The sequence below is a fragment of the Takifugu rubripes genome, unplaced genomic scaffold (assembly GCF_901000725.2).
Source record: "Takifugu rubripes unplaced genomic scaffold, fTakRub1.2, whole genome shotgun sequence".
NCBI classification, from domain to species: Eukaryota; Metazoa; Chordata; class Actinopteri; order Tetraodontiformes; family Tetraodontidae; genus Takifugu; species Takifugu rubripes.
In genome coordinates, this window is record NW_021821612.1 from 1 (window position 1) to 18,716 (window position 18,716).

The following is an 18,716-nucleotide window of genomic DNA, read 5'->3' on the forward strand; positions in this document are numbered from 1 at the left end:
CAGCTCCACCGATGTGTGTTTGATGGTTCAGGTGTTCTCTGACGTGTTGCTGCTGAGCAACAGCCTTTGTTCTTTATACAGTTCTGAGGGATGGTCGACATTCTAACGCGCTCCCCCGACAATCCCAAACTGTCCTCCCGCTCTGAGCGCAGCCCAAATCACATAGAGACAGGTCACATGACCTCTGCGTGGAGGGGAATGGAGGGAGGGGGGTGTGGGGACTGTGATGGACGGGTCACCTGTCCAGGTGCGTTCCTGCCTCTTACCTGCTGACCTTTGGAAAGGAATAAGTGACGGGGACAGGGGGGATCCATGAAGTGACTTCTCCTAAGACAGAGAAGATGAAAGGAATAGGTCAAGGGTCACGAAGTGCCTTTGAATTTTCCGACATCATCTGATATCCGATTAAATTCCAGATTGGTGAATCAAAGGTCTGGTGGCGCCCATGCCGGCATCCACCTCGAGTACTAAACACCATGCTGACATGACAGACGCAACTTCACACCCAAAAGCGGAGCGGTCCGCGACACCCCCCCCCTCGCTCCACCTCACACACGTCTATTTTTATTGGTGGGCGCGGTCGCTAACGCTGAGAGACACGCTGCTGCTCTTGGGAGGGGATAAGTGGGGGAAGAGGTCGCCGTCAGAGGTGTGGAGGCACCAAAGTGTGCTCGTTGAGTGTGTGCGTGTTATTATCAGCGCGTGTGTCATCATCAAGTGTGTGGTGGGCCACAGTGGCGCCACGGTGACCAGTGGAGGTGTGAGATGAACACATGCGAACCTCACATGTGGCTTCAGGACGCCAGGATCTGCTGCATTAGACAGGAAATGTCAGCAGAAGCTGAAGCCGTTTCCCATCATGCATTGTTGTGCTCCAGTAAATCCACAGATCACCTGATCACCTGGATGCCCTCACCCCCTGTGGGATCCTTGATTATACTTAATAAGTATTTTTCTTTTCTTTTTTCTTCCTCTGTCTTATAACTGATGGATCAACACACCAAAACCGGCCGAACCGAGACTGAAAGTTGAAGTATTTTGACTTTGTGGAACCGCCGTATGTCATATTTCTCAATGTGGGAGGTGTAATGACGTTACCAGAACGCTGTCCTGGGAGGGTCATAACCGCAGCACTGTTATTACGCCGTAATTAGTCCCTCACTGGAAGGTGACGGCGGCGGGACGCTTGTGTTGTTTGTCATGGGCTAACTGTATTATCCGGCTGCCTGCTGCCACAACAGCGTTTCAGTCAACAAGTCAGAGCTGGTTTGGGCGGCGCTCACGCGGGGAGCATGTTTCTCCTGCCAAATTACAATAATTAGCTTTCATTTTTAGCTGTGATTGACAGGTCTCCTCCCACCTGATGGCCTGTGGCGAGCAGAGCGCTGCGGCTGGAGGTGATGTTTTCTCGCAGGCAAAGGATCAGATCTCGCCGTTACGTGATGGTGTGGTGGGAGGGGGCTCGCCCGCTCCCGCCGCCATTAGTGGAATCGTAATTAGCTGCGCTCAGGGTGGCAAGCAGTGAAACGCTAACGCGAGCTAAAGGTTTCGAGGCGATTCTCAGTCTGACTCCTCCCACTCCCGTGGCCATAGCAACACGTGAAGGTTGTTGACGTTCAGAGGAGTTGAGAAAGTGTCGGTTGAGTCGTGTGTTCTCCTGAACCTCAGCACCTTATTCAGCTTGTTCATCATGTGCACCATCCTGACCAACTGCTGCTTCATGGCCATGTCTGAGCCAGCCAACTGGGCCAAGTATCTGGAGTAAGTATACCTGAGAAGACCCCTGCCCAGGCGGAAGACCGCCCGAGTTACCTGCTCTTCATCACCTCTCTCAGGTACACCTTCACGGGCATCTACACCTTCGAGTCGCTTATCAAGATCCTGGCCAGAGGGTTCTGTGTGGGACCTTTCACCTTCCTGAGAGACCCATGGAACTGGCTGGACTTCAGCGTCATCGTCATGGCGTGAGTCTGACACACACACACACACACACACACACATGCACACACACACACACACACACACGTCCTTGTACTTATATCTTTGTGTGGACTTTCATTGATATAAAAGCTCCTTACCATAAGCATCCCAACTAACTTCTAATCCTGACCATAACCTAAACCCACTTCTAGCCTCAATATATATAATATAATATAATATAATATATTGACTTATCCTTGCAGGTCAGGCTGGTTAGTGATCAGGTGACCATCGGTTATAGCAGCGGTAGTAGTGGAAGGTTTGAGTGTGTGTGTGAGTGTGTGTGTGTGTGTGTGTGTGTGTGGGGGGATAAATGATCGGTGTGAACTGATCGGATCAATAACTGACCCGAGGCTTCAGCTCTGAGCTGTAATGAAGTGGTGTCACCTCACTCCACTAAAGTGTCCTGGTGAAGGTGACCAACGTCCAGGCGACCAACGTCTCCGCTGAGAAGGACAAAACCCCCATAAGACAGACGTCATCCTGGTCTGCTCACATCAGCGTGAGGGAGCATTGGGGAATATTACGGTTCCTGCATCAGTTCTCCAGGAATTGAGTCCTGGCAGGAAGTCCTCATCAAACTGGACACAAGGATTTGATTGGACGGTTTGAGACAACAAACCGTCCATCCCCCCGTAGATGTTCCACATGGAAACAAACACACTTCAAAAATCTCCAACATCACAAATGGAGACAAACCTGGACTCTGCCCCTCCAGGCCGGTGTTTCCTGGTTACCTGAAACACCTGACCTCTCAGTCCAGCTCGGCATGGCGTGAGGAGGCACACACACACACACACACACAGGCACACACACATGCAGTCAGTTGGTGTCCTTGAACCGGGGGCCGTCCTGTGGTCAGTCATGTCTTTAGATACATAGGGACACATAAGTCAAACACGCACACACACACATACACACACGCTCCGCCCCTGACACGTCACCCCTCTGTGCCCATCCTTTATTAAAACCAGAGTAATGGCTGGTGAACACACACCACACACACACACACACACACAACACACACACACTCACAGTGATTGATGCTGTTCCCCTCCCCTGAGTCAGGAATCCCATGGTAACAGAGTCCATCACCCCACCTCACCCCTGCATACACATGCAGACTCTGGCTCCGCCCCCTTGTGTCCAGGTATTACAGTGTAATGACATGATAATGGCGTCCGTCAGAGCCGCTGCCGCTTCAGTCTCGTCAGCATCAGTTTATTTCCTGCTGTCCCTCCCGCGGCCGCCGCCGCCGCCCTCCTCCTGACCACCGTAACATCTGCCGAGCGTTACTGCGACGCATTCTTTAACTCCAGTCCTTAACCGACGATGAAGACGTGAACATCTGTGTGAAGATAAGAACACGTGTGTCGTCCTGGCTGTGAAGCGCCTGTGGCGTCACCGCTTCCTCATCAACTCCGCCTGAATGTAAACGGCCTGCTCTGGCCTCCATCGCTGCCCGCCCCCGCTGTAATTCAATCAGCCTGCCAGTCACCGGCGCTGAAATATGAGCCGTAATGGATGGCTGTTAGCAGCCTCCAATCAGAAGACTTGATCTTAGCACGGGGCCAAAATGGCTGCCATCGCCAGTGCCCTTCTTGATCTGATTCGGCCTGACCTGTGGACGCGGATTCTTTAGAAACGTTCTTTTTCGAGGATATTCTTTCATCCTTTCATTCAAACGTAAGAATTAATAACTCAGAATTAGCCACAGCTTTAGAACTGCACAGATTCCAGATTACCATTCAGTAAAATCACAGATTTTGGGTGTTTTGATGTTGTCTGAACTTGCTGATGTCACGTCATGGTTTTATACTTCAACCTCTACTTTCGAACGTCCGTTTCACCAGCGTTTGTGATGTTTTTCTTCTTTGTTGTGTGCTGAAATCACCACACTGCCCCCTGCAGGCTGTTAACAGAGTTTATCAAAGTAGGGAACCTGCAGGCGCTGAGAACCTTTAGAGTGCTGAGAGCCCTGAAAACGATCTCAGTCATCCCAGGTAAGCAGCACCGCCACCAGGGGGCAGCGAGTCCAGAACAGATGTCGTAACCTTGTCGTCCTCTCTCGTTAGTCCATGTCTTCCATGTGCCCTCTGACCCGTCCGTGGTCACCAGTGTAATCGCCTGATCTGTGACAGGAAAGGAGGAAAAGTCCGACAGGATCTGAACGTTCAGTTCTGAACTGGAGAAGACGAACAATCAGAATTCACCTTAGCAAACAAGTCAAAGCCAAATGTTTGCAAATACATCTCCCCCCCCCCCCCCAGTTGGCTGGAAAAGCCGTTCTGGTTCTGGCTTCTCTCTCCAGTTCAAATCCAGGTCTGACTTGCTCTCCTCAGAGGTCCAGGTCTCCACCCGGCTTCATCTCCGTGTGTCGCTGGTTGCTCCTCAGTGTGGTCAAACCTTCTGTGTGTGTTTTTGTGCGTCTGTCTCCGGCCTGTTGCAGATATGTGACTGAGTTTGTGGACCTGGGTAATGTGTCAGCGTTAAGGACCTTCAGGGTGCTGCGAGCGCTCAAAACCATCTCGGTCATCCCAGGTGAGGAAGCTGGAGAAACGGGTCCTCCTCCTGACGTCACTGTTTATGGTTGCAGTGTTCTGGAGCCGAACGGTCAAGGTTGTGGGAACATCAGAGGTCTTGCACAGATAGGAGGTCCCACCTCAGACATTAGCTGCCTTTAATGCCCACAGGGAACCCAAGGAACAGCGGAGCTTTGGGTTGATGGTTTCAGCTACATCGGGGTTCAACTATTTCTGATGAAAATGGATCTCTCAAACGTCCAAATTCATTCAAACCCCACATGAATCTCGTGCTCGCCTCTGTATGTTTCCTCTCTGCATGTGAGCCTGCACGTTGCGCCGGCAGCGAGCCTGTTATAACATATCTGCCACATGTTATTACACACTCGTGGCAGCGCCCGCCTTCGTCACCAGCCTCCGCACTAATGAGCCGATGTAATAAGTAAAGGCGCCGCTGGAGGACAGTTGGCACGTCTGCAGCCTTTGTGTTCTTCGTGTTTGGCCCCTTCTGTTTTCACCATCTTTTCATGTCTGTTCATGAGTTTTGTGGTTGTTCTGCTTCATGTCGCGACAATGAGAACTCGTGTTTAATGTTTCGAACCCGCTGGTGGAGGGGGAATTGAGGGGATTTTAAAGCTGCAGAGACACCTGCGACTCCACCACCTTTCCTGCCCCTGGTCACCAGCCGAGCCAACAGGACCTGGACTCATTTATCATCAAAGACCTGATTGGGTCTTTGGTTCCAGGACTCGATTATCACTCGTGTCTGACTGCAGCTTTAACCGAATGAGCCTTTTCTTTATTTTGGATTTGAAATTGGTGACATTTCCATTAAAAGTGGAGTCGTTTGTGTTAAATCTGATAAAGATGGCGTCTCTTCAATATTCCCAAGCACATTTTAGCCATTTTTGAAAGCCAAAACAACAAATTTGGACCTAATTTCCTGTCTTCAACCCATTTCTGTGGAGGCTCATGAAGTTGAAGCGGCGCTCATCTTTACGCTGGACTCACGACGCTCGTTCGGTCCAAACGTGACCTTCACGGCAACGTGACCTCCTCCTGTGGTTCATCCGCTCATCTTTTGTCCGCTGTGGGCGACAGGCCTGAAGACCATTGTCGGAGCTCTGATCCAGTCGGTGAAGAAACTCGCTGATGTGATGATCCTCACCGTCTTCTGCCTGAGCGTCTTCGCTCTCATCGGCCTGCAGCTCTTCATGGGAAACCTGCGGCAGAAATGCGTCCGCAGCACAGCGCATTGCGTCAACGACAGCCTGCCCGCCAACGCCTCCTTCTTCTGCAACAACAAGACCTGGACTTCCATGAAGGACTTCACCAACGAAGAAGGTGAGGATCAGCCTCGCGGGGGTTGTGGGCGGAGTCACTTGTTACGGGTGTTGATGCGAATATGACAGATTAATGGTTGATGATCTAAAACGACCCATCACCATCAGGTGAAGATCTGGTGATTGGACATTGTCTTTCAGTGTCTCCTGTCAGGACAAGACGCCACCCAAACGTCTCCTGCTGCTTAGATTTGGAAATCAAAGCCACTTTGAGTCAGGCTAACGTCGCTGTGGGGACATGCTGCTTCTGTAATCTGCTCTCTGTTCAGTCATTTCCAGTTGGCTCTGCTGTCCATCACACCACAGAAATGTCCCCTGCAGGCCCCGGTATCGACCTGTAAAAAGCTAAGCTGAAATGTGAGAGCCCCCCCATCGGAGAAAGCCTCCCTGACTCGGGAATCGATGCTCCCGTCACCAAACTTTTCCCATCACACCCATCTGATCTGTCTGCTCAGCTCGTGACATCATCGGTGCCGGTGGAAGCTCTGAAATCACCAACGAGCGTCCAGCAGCGACAGCCTTCGCTCACACAGCCACTTCCTGTTAAACAAGTGCACGGGTCGAGGTTCTGGCTCTGTTTGAGCTCTTTGTTTTCCTCCGATGAACTTAAAAACTGTTTGTCTCACTGAAGTGAAATCCATCTGCAGCTCTTTGAGCTCTCTCGTTTATGATCTATTGGATTTCTACATAATGTTAAAACACACAAATGCACACTTTCGTATTTAGCTACTACTGAAAACATCAGCCCAGAGTTTGTTCCCGTAAGGCCAAACGAGAAGTAAAGCTCTCAGGCCTAATTCAGGAACAGCGGTGGGCGGGGCTTCACAGAGGAGGCGGGGCTTGTGAATGTATGGCAGGCGTGAAATTATGGGATTTTGTTCCAGGTTTTCCACTGGCAGGAAGTGAAGGAACTCGGGTTGAGACCTAATTGTCACCGTCAGTTAGCCGCAGGTCTCAGACCGGCAGGTCTCAGATCAGCAGGTCTCAGATCAGAAGGTCTCAGATCAGAAGGTCTCACACCAGCAGGTCTCAGACCAGCAGGTCTCAGACCAGCAGGTCTCAGACCAGCAGGTCTCAGACCAGGTGAGCGTGAGCAGAGTTCAGGTCGCTGTCTGTCAGTGAAGCGCCCGTACAGAAAGCGAGGTGCATTAAAAGCCTTCCAGGTCGCGTGTGTGTGGTTCCAGCGTGTTCGGGTCGGAGATAGAGCTGAAGTAGCGCAGTTAAGTGTTTAATGTACTTGGAGATGGTTTGTGGTGGGATGGAAGTGTTGCTCAGCAGAGCTGGTTTGGCTTTTAGCCTCCCGTGCAGACGCCGTCTCAACCGTTTAATTGTTGGAGTCCCAACAGGGTTCACGAGCGTCGGCCCGGTTTCACGTCCGTGTTTCTGGAACTTCTAACTGAACTCAAAGAAGATCCGATCCGACTGCAGATGTTCCTCTAACTCCAAAAGGACCAGTGTTTTTTGTTGCCCAAAGTTAATTTATTTCAATATCTGTGCTTATTTTAAACGAGGCGTTGATGAAAGTGATTAAATGTGTTTAGAATTGAACCTGTGTGAATCCCCAAAATGATTTTACAAACTGGGTTTTTCCAGAGAACTTCTACAAGGCGGAAGGAGCCAAAGACGCGTTGATCTGTGGAAACGGCAGTGATGCAGGGTGAGTGCTCCACTTTTCCTTCCTGACAACATCCAAACGCGGAAAAAAACGAAACGTCGTGTTTCGGTCACACGTCACAGGTAAAATCAGTGCCGCCACTAGGGGGCGCTGATTAATGAGAGTACGACTATGATGGGAAGCAAACCGAACCGGCTCAATGAGCCGCCTTCAGTTTTAACAAAACCGGAACCACCGACCAAATGCTGACCTACAATGTTGCATTATGGGTAAACTGGCTGCTTGGTTGGTTGATTGATTGATTGATTGATTGCACATCTGTGGTCAGGTTTTAATAGTGAGAAAGGTGTGAGAGATGAGAACGAGCGTTTCAACGTCCCGTTTATCCAAATCTGAACAACGTCTTTGTTGTGTTTTGGCTCTGAGCAAAGAAAAAGGTGTGAAGAGCTCTTGTTTGTCAGGGACGAGAGAAACGGTCACCATGTTTTTGTCTCTCTGTCACTCATCTAACATGGTGCCAGTGTGAGAGCATTCAGTCTTTGGTTCAGAAATGTCGGGGATAAATGTGTGTGTGTGTGCGTTAAGATCGTCGTCTTTCCATGAATGTTCCAAGTGAATCGGCTGGTAACTTCTCATCCACATCATGTTTGTTGCTGAGCTTCTGGCTCTGCTTTTCCAGCCGAGTCTTGCTGCCGGTTCGAGGATCCGCGGTGCTGTGTGAGCTGTCAGAGAGGAAGAGTATCCGTGCTGACTGTCCACGCTGAGAGCGTGACGCTAACTGACACAACTATGAAAAAAACTGCGTCTGTGTCTGTGTCTGTGCGTGCGACTGACTCAAACCAGTGCTGGGGAAACAGCTAGCCTGGAGCTAACTGGCCGTGTCATTGAACCAGTCTGAAGATGCAAACGTGTAAGCTGACAGCTAACAGGAAGCTAACTGACGTGTAGCGCGATGAAAGAAACATGCTACGGGGAGAGTCGGAGATGGAGAGAACAGAGAGGAGGTGAAACAGGGCGGAGGAAACGAGGACGGAGGAAACGAGGACAGAGGCAACGGCCGAGGTTCGTGGACGCTAAAGCAGCGGATCCTTGAGGTTTTTGGGGAAGGCAGAATAAATCTTGTTTTTCTCCATGAAGGATGTTTTACGATTCGTTTCTTTTCAGATGGGGAATAAAAGTGTTCCTGGGCAGAAACCAGCAGGCTGAACCGGTTTCAGACGCCCTGGAGTGACTGGAGCCAGACTCTTTAATTAGTCTGAAATCCAAACCTCTTCTAAATATTTGGAATGATTAACACGCGGATTGTGCTGTGTGTTTGTCACGTGACATCCTCACCTCTGCCCCGGCTCATGCGTGCACGCAGCAGCGGGGACGGCCGGCGCCGTCTCCGTCAGGGTGCATCATTATCGGTGCTGACGAGCGCCACTGCTGCGAAGCATGTTTGCATGCATCAGGTGACCTCTGAGGTCACCACAAGGGCTTCTGGCCCGTTTCTAAATGTCCAGTTCCTCTGCCAACAACCGGAAATTCATCTCCTGGTCCTCGGTCCCAGTTTGTACCTGTGGTTTAAAACCATTAATGAGCGCGTTTGCTCACGCCGATGCTCCAGTGCCAAAATATTCTCGCAGAATACAAAAAAGCACCAAAGAAGGTTTGAAAATGCGTCCAAAATCCTCAAAGTCTTTCCTCTGCTTTAGAAACATTCCCGTCTGTAAACAGTGAAGCAGGGAATTGAGCCGCTTCACAGGCGTCCCTTCAAAGGGGTGGAAAAACGCTCCTCCACGGCGGCCTCAGAACGGCGCCATCTGCAGGGACGTATCCAGGCTGCGGCTCCTTCCTGAATTAACTCTTTATTAACATTATCTAGAATGTCCGTTAAGTGCTCGTGACGGCGCAGCGCTCAGACTTCAGGCTGTGTCCACCAGCCTGAAACCTTCCACGTGTCCTGGAAACCCCCAAATGTGCCCTAAAGTGTCGGCGTGCGACAACCAGACGGCTTATTAAGCAGAAACCCCCGGGAGGCCTGAAGTTCCTGGAACACCCATCACTGCATTAACGTTGCATTCAGGTGCATGCACCATAGGCCTGTGTCCAAGTACATGTGTGTGTGTGTGTGTGTGTGTGTGTGTGTGTGTGAGACAGTGTGTGTGTGTGTGTGTGTGTGTGTGATAATGATCTGCTCATTCTGCTTCCTCAGACACAGGCTCATTTTGCTCTGATGCACTCCTGTCTGTTGTCGTCCCCCCCCCCCCCCACACACACACACACACACACAATTCCAAACAGTTAAAACATTATGTTAAGAGCTAAACCGATCAATATTGCAGGATATTGAAAACATTTGTTATGGTGGGGGTGGATACTTTCTGTGCTTGTGTGTGTGTGTGTGTGTGTGTGTGTGTGTGTGTGTGCTTTGTTATTGCTGATGTTTGACATTTTGGCATCTATGATTTTAAATTAGGAGACTATAAAGTCGGATACTCTGATTGGCTGCTTGCACCATCCATCAGCCAATCACGTTGCAGTTTGTACCCATGTGATCAAAGTGAACTCCGGTCAAATTAAAATACAGTCGGAAGTTGGTGGAGCAGCTGAACTCCAGCGGCACAATCACTCAAAGCTACATTAAAACGTGATCGACGCTGTGACCTTCTCAGACAAGTGAGTGTCGGCCATCTTGATCATGACCTCCGACCTTTGATGCTCTTTTGGCCGCCGAAGACTGAATTGTGGGTAACCAGAGGAAGGATTAGAGGAGGACAGAGACAGCAAGGGTCTCCAGCTCCAGAAGATTGAGATCTTATTTTTGTTTCTTTGTTACCGAACCAGTAATAAGGTTGTGAGAACATTTAAAGCGGAGCGGGTTTCTGGGTGGCGTCCAGAGGTGATGACAGAGCTACGAAGCTGCGAGAGCGATCGTTCCTCTGTTCGAGCTCCGCGAGAGCCTCGCAGTCGCTGCAGCTTCCATCGGCCCGTTGGAGGCCGAGTGAAAATGAAGCTCGCGGGAAACCGAATGAGACGCGGACGTGTCATTTTTCATCCCAACGTCACACTGGGCAACATATTGCCTCTTTCCCTCCTTTTCTACCCAATTAGTCGCCTCTTTGAGTGAGGATATTTGCTCGCCAGGTTTTGTGGCACCGTCTCAGTTCCAGTTCATTGCAGGCGATAAAGACCCAAACAAATGCTCCTCAAATCAGTAAGAAGCATCAGCATTGGCTGAGTAAAGTCTCCAACACTCTCCTGTTGGCTGAAGATGATGATGATGAAGAGGATGATGAGGATGATGCTTCTCTACCTCTTCTCTGACCACGCCAGGACGTGCTGCTGTATTTACTGACAAACAGCTGTATCGACACCAAAAGAGCAGCAGTGTTGACGCTTGCTGGGCTGTGTGTGCTTATGATGATGAAGGCGCTGAACATTCGCCTCTTAGCGTTAGCGAAACCTCTCCGTTTGTTAGGGTCTGACTCGACGCCGCTGCGTTTGAACACATAAATAAGCGACTAATTACATTTTAACAGATAGAGTTTGGATTAAGTGAGGACGTCTCGGCCGCCAGGCGCTATTTCTGCCGCGTAACTCGATCCGCCGACGCTAATTTGGACCCAGCTCGCCGAGCGTCTCGATGCCCCTGAGGGCAGCGCCCCCTTCAGCAAACACAGAGTAACAAGTCCCCCGAGAGCTGGTTTCTCTGGAATTTCCCTGCAGCCCTGATGGAGTCGGCTGCTCCTCAGCTTCTTCAGAACCTCTGATATGATGAGCGTTTACATCAGAAATAATGAACTCTGGACTCTGTGTGTTTGAACATTTGAACATCTAAACCATCCAAATCACCCAGCAGTTACCCCCCCCCCCACAACACACACACACACACACACGCTCACGCGGTTCGTAGCCAGCCTGCAGTTAGATGCTAACAGCAAGACGTTGTGTCTCAGTGGTGCAGCTGCTATTTCAGGAGCTGTTGTGTTTTTAAAGATTATGGAACGATGTCGATGGTGTGTACGTGCGTGCACGTGAGGGTGCACATGTGTGAGTGTGTGTGTGTGTGCTGCTGAGGACAGTGATGGAATAATGCTGATCGTTCAGATCTCCATTAAAACGACCTCACAGGAGGTTTTGGGTGGAACCAACGGCCGAGTAGACGAGGTCACACAAGACCTCGGATCAGCCTGGACGCCGGCGTTCGTCTGAGCATGAACCCAAAATCAGAGGATCTGATGGACATTAAAACGAACCCAGAGAGGTTCTGTCACCACAGGTCAGAAACACACACAGACATGCACACACACACTCTCCCCCCAACAGAGATAGCACAAAATAGTTTCCCCCGGCAACCCTCTCTGTGATATGGTTGCTATAGCGATGCTAAGTAGTCTCTTCCTTCCAGACTCTAGTTTACCTGAGTGTTATAATTAGAGGTGTGTGTGTGTGTGTGTGTGTGTGTGTGTGTGTGTGTGTGTGGGAGGCTGTAGGGAATATGAAGTGAATACACAGATGTAAGAGACAATCTTTAGAAGATGACATTCGTTGTCCTTCGGTGTAGGAACTGTCTATTTACCTTCAAAATGTTCTTTAGTTTCTCCCGCTTGAAGCAGTTTTTTTATTTAACTAATGCCTAAACTCAACCAATGCCAGCGGTCACCATGGTAACCACGGCATTTGTCGAGTCACAACTTTCAATGCGGACGAGTGTGTAAGAGCTGATCTGAGGGCTGCTGTGGTGTGACTGGGGGTCTGAAGTGGTGCCTCTCCATTAACACCAACAGAGGTGTGTGTTAGAGATAACTGATGCACACACACACACACACACACCATCGCACACACTTCACATTCACTCAGATGCCACCACGTTGACTCACTGGATGCCAGATGAGGGAATGGATTTATGCAAGTGTAGGACACTGTGTGTGTGTGTGTGTGTGTGTGTGTGTGTGTGTGTGTGTGTGTGTGCGTGCGTGTGTGTGTGTGTGTGTGTGTGTGTTTGGGGAGATTGGCCTTGCTCTCTGTGTCAGACTAAATGGCATCAACCTGACTGGCGGCCCATGACGGCTCGCCTTGTGCGTGTGTTTCCCTGTTTTCACGCTAATGTCGGGTATCGTGCGTTGTTACCAGAATAATCGCGTCATTTCGCGAGTCTCATCGAATCAGCATTGATCCTGTTACTGTTTCTGTCAGCAGATGTGTGATTTTGTAACCTTGTTACGTAACAATAATACGGTAAAGCTGAAATCAGCAACCGTTAGCATTGATCGTGGCTGCCATAGAGGTGCGACTCAGCTGTTTATCATCACAAACATGTTTAACCACCCAACCAGGTGGGTCACATGTGTGGGTTAACCTGGTTAAGACCTCTGCTGGTTTAAAATGACCAGATGTGTTCTTCAGGATGTTCCATGCTGATGCTAACCTTGGCTCGTTGTGGGTGGAGTTGACCCAGGGTAAAGGTCGTTGGTTTGAATCCCCAGATAAGCAACAGAGGTCAGCTGACTGGTGGCTCATCCAGAAGTTTTCATCATCACTCTGTCGTCCTTCGCTGAGCTTTGTGTTGAGGTGCATCTGGACAGAAGCACCTGAAGCTGGTTACAGTCCCTATACTGACAGATACTGGCCCCCACTGGCCCCCGCTGGCCTCCAGTGGCCCTCACTGGCCTCCAGTGGCCTCCACTGGCCCTCACTGGCCCTCACTGACCTCAGTGGTCTCCACTGGCCCCCACTGGCCTCCACTGGCCCCCACTGGTCTCCACTGGCCCCCGGTGGCCCCCACTGGTCTCCACTGGCCTCCAGTGGCCTCCAGTGGCCCCCACTGGCCTCCACTGGTCTCCACTGGCCTCCAGTGGCCCCCACTGGCCTCCACTGGTCTCCACTGGCCTCCAGTGGCCCCCACTGGTGTCCACTGGCCTCCAGTGGCCTCCAGTGGCCCCCACTGGCCTCCACTGGCCTTCACTGGTCTCCACTGGCCTCCAGTGGCCCCCACTGGTCTCCACTGGCCTCCACTGGCCTCAGTGGTCTCCAGTGGCCCCCACTGGCCTCCACTGGCCTCCAGTGGCCCCCACTGGCCTCCACTGGCCTCCACTGGCCCCCACTGGTCTCCACTGGCCCACACTGGTCTCCACTGGCCCCCAGTGGCCCCCACTGGTCTCCTGCGGGTTCAGTGCGAGCTGGGCGACCATGACCTTAAATCTGTGCGCTGCCTCTGACAGGCTGCTTGACTGGATGGGCTCCGACCGTGTGGGCAGCGATTAATGTGATTGTATATGAATGTGGAATATCACTTACATAACGCCGTCACCGTGGTGAAACGCGTAGGTGGTTCCAGTTTAATGCCGATAACAAAGCTTCGGCGGTGAACGCTGATGAGGAACCAGAGGCAGGAAAATGGAAGATTGTTCTGACTGGACGCCCACTGTCTGATGTGTGACTTCTTCTGAATCACAGTCTGTGAAGGTGTCCTCCCCTCCATGTTTGTTCATATCTGGGATGGGATGTTTGCTCTACCGTCACAGGAAGTGTCCAGATGGGTTTGAATGTCTGAAGACGGGTCGGAACCCCAACTATGGCTACACGAGCTTTGACACCTTTGGCTGGGCCTTCCTGTCCTTGTTCCGCCTCATGACCCAAGACTGCTGGGAAAATCTCTATCACCAGGTATGAATGATGTGCTCAGGCAAGTCCCTGGTGGTGCCTGGAGCCCATTCAAGGAGCCTGGAGTTCCAGCACCCCACATTTGAGCACCTTATAAACAAGCATATTGGCTTAAACACCAGAAACCAAACCAGAACCTGCGTCTGCTTCTGCCTGCAGACGCTGCGCTCTGCGGGGAAGACCTACATGGTGTTTTTCGTGGTGGTCATCTTCCTGGGCTCGTTCTACCTGATCAACCTCATCCTAGCCGTAGTTGCCATGGCATACGAGGAGCAGAACCAGGCGACCATCGTGGAGGAATGTCAGAAAGAACGGGAGTTCCAGGTGGCCATGGAGAGACTGAAGAAGGACCAGCAGGTAGACCAACAGGAGAGCAGAGATTAAAAAATAGGCAGTAAATTCACGTTTGCTTCCTCGGTTCTCTCTAAGGCTGCCGCACAGAAAGCTCTGGACTCTGACTCGGTCATGTCGCCAGAACTTTCTCCGTTTGCTTTGGCCACTGGACCACCAAGAGGGGCGGAGGGCAGAGTCAGGTCCTGGTGGGGCGTGGCCGAGGCGGAGGCCAACCTGTCGGAGGAAAAGCTGCTACAGGTGGACGTGACGGACGGTGGGAAGGTAAGAGAAGAAGAGTCAGGACCTTTTCTGCTGGCAGCACCATTAGGTGGCAAGCATCTTCTGCTTCCTCCCACAGCCCGTCCACCCACTCCTCCCCGTTCCTTTTCCGCCAAGACTCGGCGAAGTAGTCAAGTCTCCTCCATCTTCAACTTCCGCTTGAGAAGCCGCGGCTCCGAAGAGAGATGGCCGATGGACGAGTACAGCGTCCCTGAAGATGTGATTGAAGGCGTGGGGGGCGGAACCTACAGTGGCGGCACCTTCAGTGGCATCCTGTCCTCACCCGTGGCCCCAAACGACGGCCCAGCACCTACAGCACCACCAGCAGAGCTCCCAGGTTACTGCAACCACGTCTTAAAGTCACAGAGACTAAACTAACAGCCACATGCCTAGTTCAGATAAAGAGGTTTAAAATTAGGAATTTTACTGACATGATTCACTCTAAGTCTCTGGGTCACTGTGTGTGTGTGTGGTGTGTGTGTGTGTGTGTGTGTGTGTGTTTCAGGTATTTTATCCCACTTTGAACATCAACGGGAAGCTGTTTGTTACCATGGACCAGAACGGAGTTTCCCCACCACCTCTACAAGGGCAGCTGCCCGCCTGCACCATGGAGAAGGTCAAGGAAGAGAGTGTGAGTTTGTGTGTGTGTGTGTGTGTGTGTGTGTGTGTGTGTGACAGAGTTTGAGTTTAGGTATGTGCAAAAGGAAGGCCACACAGATATGGCTAAGCTGGTATGTGCAGCTTTAACCCATTGATGCCAAGCAGTGGTGTGTGTGTGTGGTGTGTGTGTGTGTGTGTGTGTGTGTGTGTGTGCGTGTGGTGTGTGTGTGTGTGTGGTGTGGTGGGGAAACACCACAACTTTGTTTATCTGAGATGGACGATATGAGTGTGTGTTGTAGTTCATGATGTCAGATTGCAGTTATGCAAATATCTGCTGAGTGCTGGACGGCTGCAGGCGGCACAATTGTTTTCCACCATGACAACACACACAGAGACACACACACACACACACCACACACACACACACACACACACACTCGCAGATGTCCTAGCGTTTCAAACGCTGATATAACCTTGACCACCAGATGATACGATCTGGAAAGCTAAACATGATGAGCTTAATGTCACAAACAGCACAGCAACAAAACAGTCAATAGGTGACCTAATCAGAGGTTGTTATCCCACTCCGGACTACGACTCCATCCCATAATCTGATCCTCCGCATGAATGGATAGTCACTTAAATAAAGGAGCACTTCTGTGGAGCGCTCCACTGATGAGGAAGTGGGGAGATCATAACATTCAAACTCTAAGGTCTTTATTTTACTCAGCTTAAGTGCAGCTACTTCCTGTCTGCTTATACCGACAAGGTTTTTAAAAACACACACACACGCACACGCACACACACACACACACACAACACACACAACATGTGTGTTTTTGTATGTTCTGTTGACACCTTATTCTTCGTCACTACCATCTTTAATGCGTTATAATAAGTGTTTTTCTTTCCTCAGTGTTATTTAGAAAACTTCCAAATGAGTTTCTTTCAGGATCTTTTCCTCAGTGTTTCAGTGTTAGACATCAAATCCTCCAGGTTAGATGTTTTATCTTCATCTTCCAGAAAGGGACTCACAAGGAAGCTGTGGTTGTCGGCTTCACGTCACCAGGGATTACATTTATTTTAACGCTTGGTTTCAGTTTTCTATTTCCCATCAGGCAGCAGGTTACAATGACGAACGCAGCAGCTCCACGCCTGGAGGTGTTCACTCACCTCCACCTGCCCGACAGCCAGACCCACACTGTCACCTACACCGTTATATAAGAGGCTTTAAAGAGGAAACGGCACCAAAGAAGCAGCAGTGCTGACCTCTCCTCAGAGAGAATTATTTTCTAAAGTAGCATAAAATCCCGTCACTTTCAGCCGACTTTTAATAAAGAGAAAGAGATAATTGGACTCTAATACGGTAAAATTCAAAGGGCCGCTGTCATCAACTGGCCTGGCCGCTCACAGGAAGTGGCAGCAGACAGTTCCACGGACAACATGACAGTTCCACACCTGCCCGGGTTACAATGCTGCCCCTATAGTCTCGGAGGAGGCGTCCACCTCTGCATAAAGACCATAATGATACAGGCTCTGCTGGAATTGCAAATGACGACAGTCATCAAGGCTTCCAAAGCATTTAGCTGAGACAGATGTGCGGCGCGGAGCTCCAGCTCTGTCGAGACGTTGGCAGCGAGACGTGGAGCGGCGCCGCAGGGGCCGTGTGGGTGTTCAGTTCAGGTTATAGCTTCATGTTCGATGTTCTCGCGTCTCGTCGTCTCCTGCTGCTCCGACTGATGGAGAGACGAGTGGATGGAGGGAGGGAGCGCTCACGAAAGATCGCCATGGCAATGCACAGCCGCTAACGGAAGCTAAATTAGTGCTCTTAGCGTGTGTTTCCCTGGTGCTTCCCTGCCTGGCCCGCAGACAGGATGTAGGCGTTGTGGTGGTGGTGACCTTCAGGCCCCGGCGTCATGTCTCTGTAGAGGACCAGCGAGCAGGAAGTGTTATGTCATCACACCTGAGCAACTTCTCCAGGTTGATTAGTGTGACAGGGTCACCAAGTTTGCTCCAACATAATAAACTCTATTATTTATTATGTTGTGACGGTCACAGTTTGTCAGCCCCTCCGCCTCCTCTTTTTCACACACACACACACACACCACACACACACACACACACCACACACACACACACACCATGCACGTGTGTTCAGCCTGTGTATTTGTGTCTTTTATTTAACGTGCTGCGTATGTTGCTCTCAGGCTCCCACATCAACCACGAGCTCAGCACCATGCTGCTTCCTCGTCCCTCGTCTCTTCAGGGCTCTGTGAGCAGGGGCCGGGCGCTCAGTGCTGCCAGCTACCTAACGGATGCCATGGAAGGTGAGAAACAACGTGTCAACACCAGCGCTTGTTTAAAGAAAAAAGAGATTATTATAAATCCCAAATCCACTTTTCTTAAGTAATGATGAGGTGAGAGTCAGATATGACAGAGGGCTAATCATTATGTGAGCTAAGCTAACTAGCAGTAGGTGACCTTTGAGTGTTTCTTTCTAATTTCTGTACAGTGGGACAGACGAGTATCTGTCTTCTTATCTGGATCAGTGGAAGAAGGTAAATAAAGCTGCCATATTTACATTTCAAAAGACTTTGGATCACTTCGGATCACTCACTTACATTTTTTTTCCAAATCACTTCTTTTTTTTGATCTTTTTGTTTTTGGAGATTCCATTTTATTAGAAAATTCACAACTCAAAGTTCTGACATTTTTTCGCTTGGTGCGTGGTGTGTGTGTGTGGAGACAGGGATTTCGTAAACCTTTTCTTCTTTTTTAAATTTTGCATCTGAGTGCATCTTAGTATGGCAGGTGTGTTTCAGGTCACTGTGTGAGTCTGCAGGGATACAGGGTTTGTGTACCATGTCTGAATTTTTAGTCACGTGTCTGAATTTGTAGCGTGTGGTTGTGTGTGTGTGTGAGAGAGTGTGTGAGAGTGAGGGAGATGCCCCGGCAGATGTCAGGGGAACCACTGTGTGTCTTTGTTTATCTCACAGATTTGGAATGAAGTAGCCACACCCACAGAGAAAAAGAAGTGTGTGTGTCCACGAGTGTGTTTGTGTGTGTTCACATCTGTGTGCCTGTATTTGTTTGTGTGTGCGTGGTTCGTATGTGTCCATTGTCAGTGTTTGTGTGTGCCTGTTTGTGTTCTTGGTGTGTCCGTAATTTCATGCGTGTTTGATTGTGGTTCTGTGTGTGCGTGTGTGTGTGTGTGCGTGCGTGTGTGCGTGCGTTGCGGTGCGTGTGCGTGTGTGTTGGCGTGTGTTCTGCTGAGTCACTGTCTCTCCCCTGGGCAGTCGCTGCTCTTAGAGAACAGATCGTTATAGAAGTAAATCTGTTGGTTTAATCGCCCTTCATGAAACCAAATCATTTTATTTGCATTAGTTTTCTTTTCTC

The 18,716-nt window shown here is 50.3% G+C and overlaps 1 pseudogene; it reads left to right on the forward strand.

Moving 5' to 3' along the window:
* The first annotated feature begins 1,663 nt into the window (after nt 1-1,663).
* Nucleotides 1,664-18,716, forward strand: part of LOC115248221 (sodium channel protein type 4 subunit alpha-like) — a 46,768-nt pseudogene continuing 29,715 nt past the window's right edge.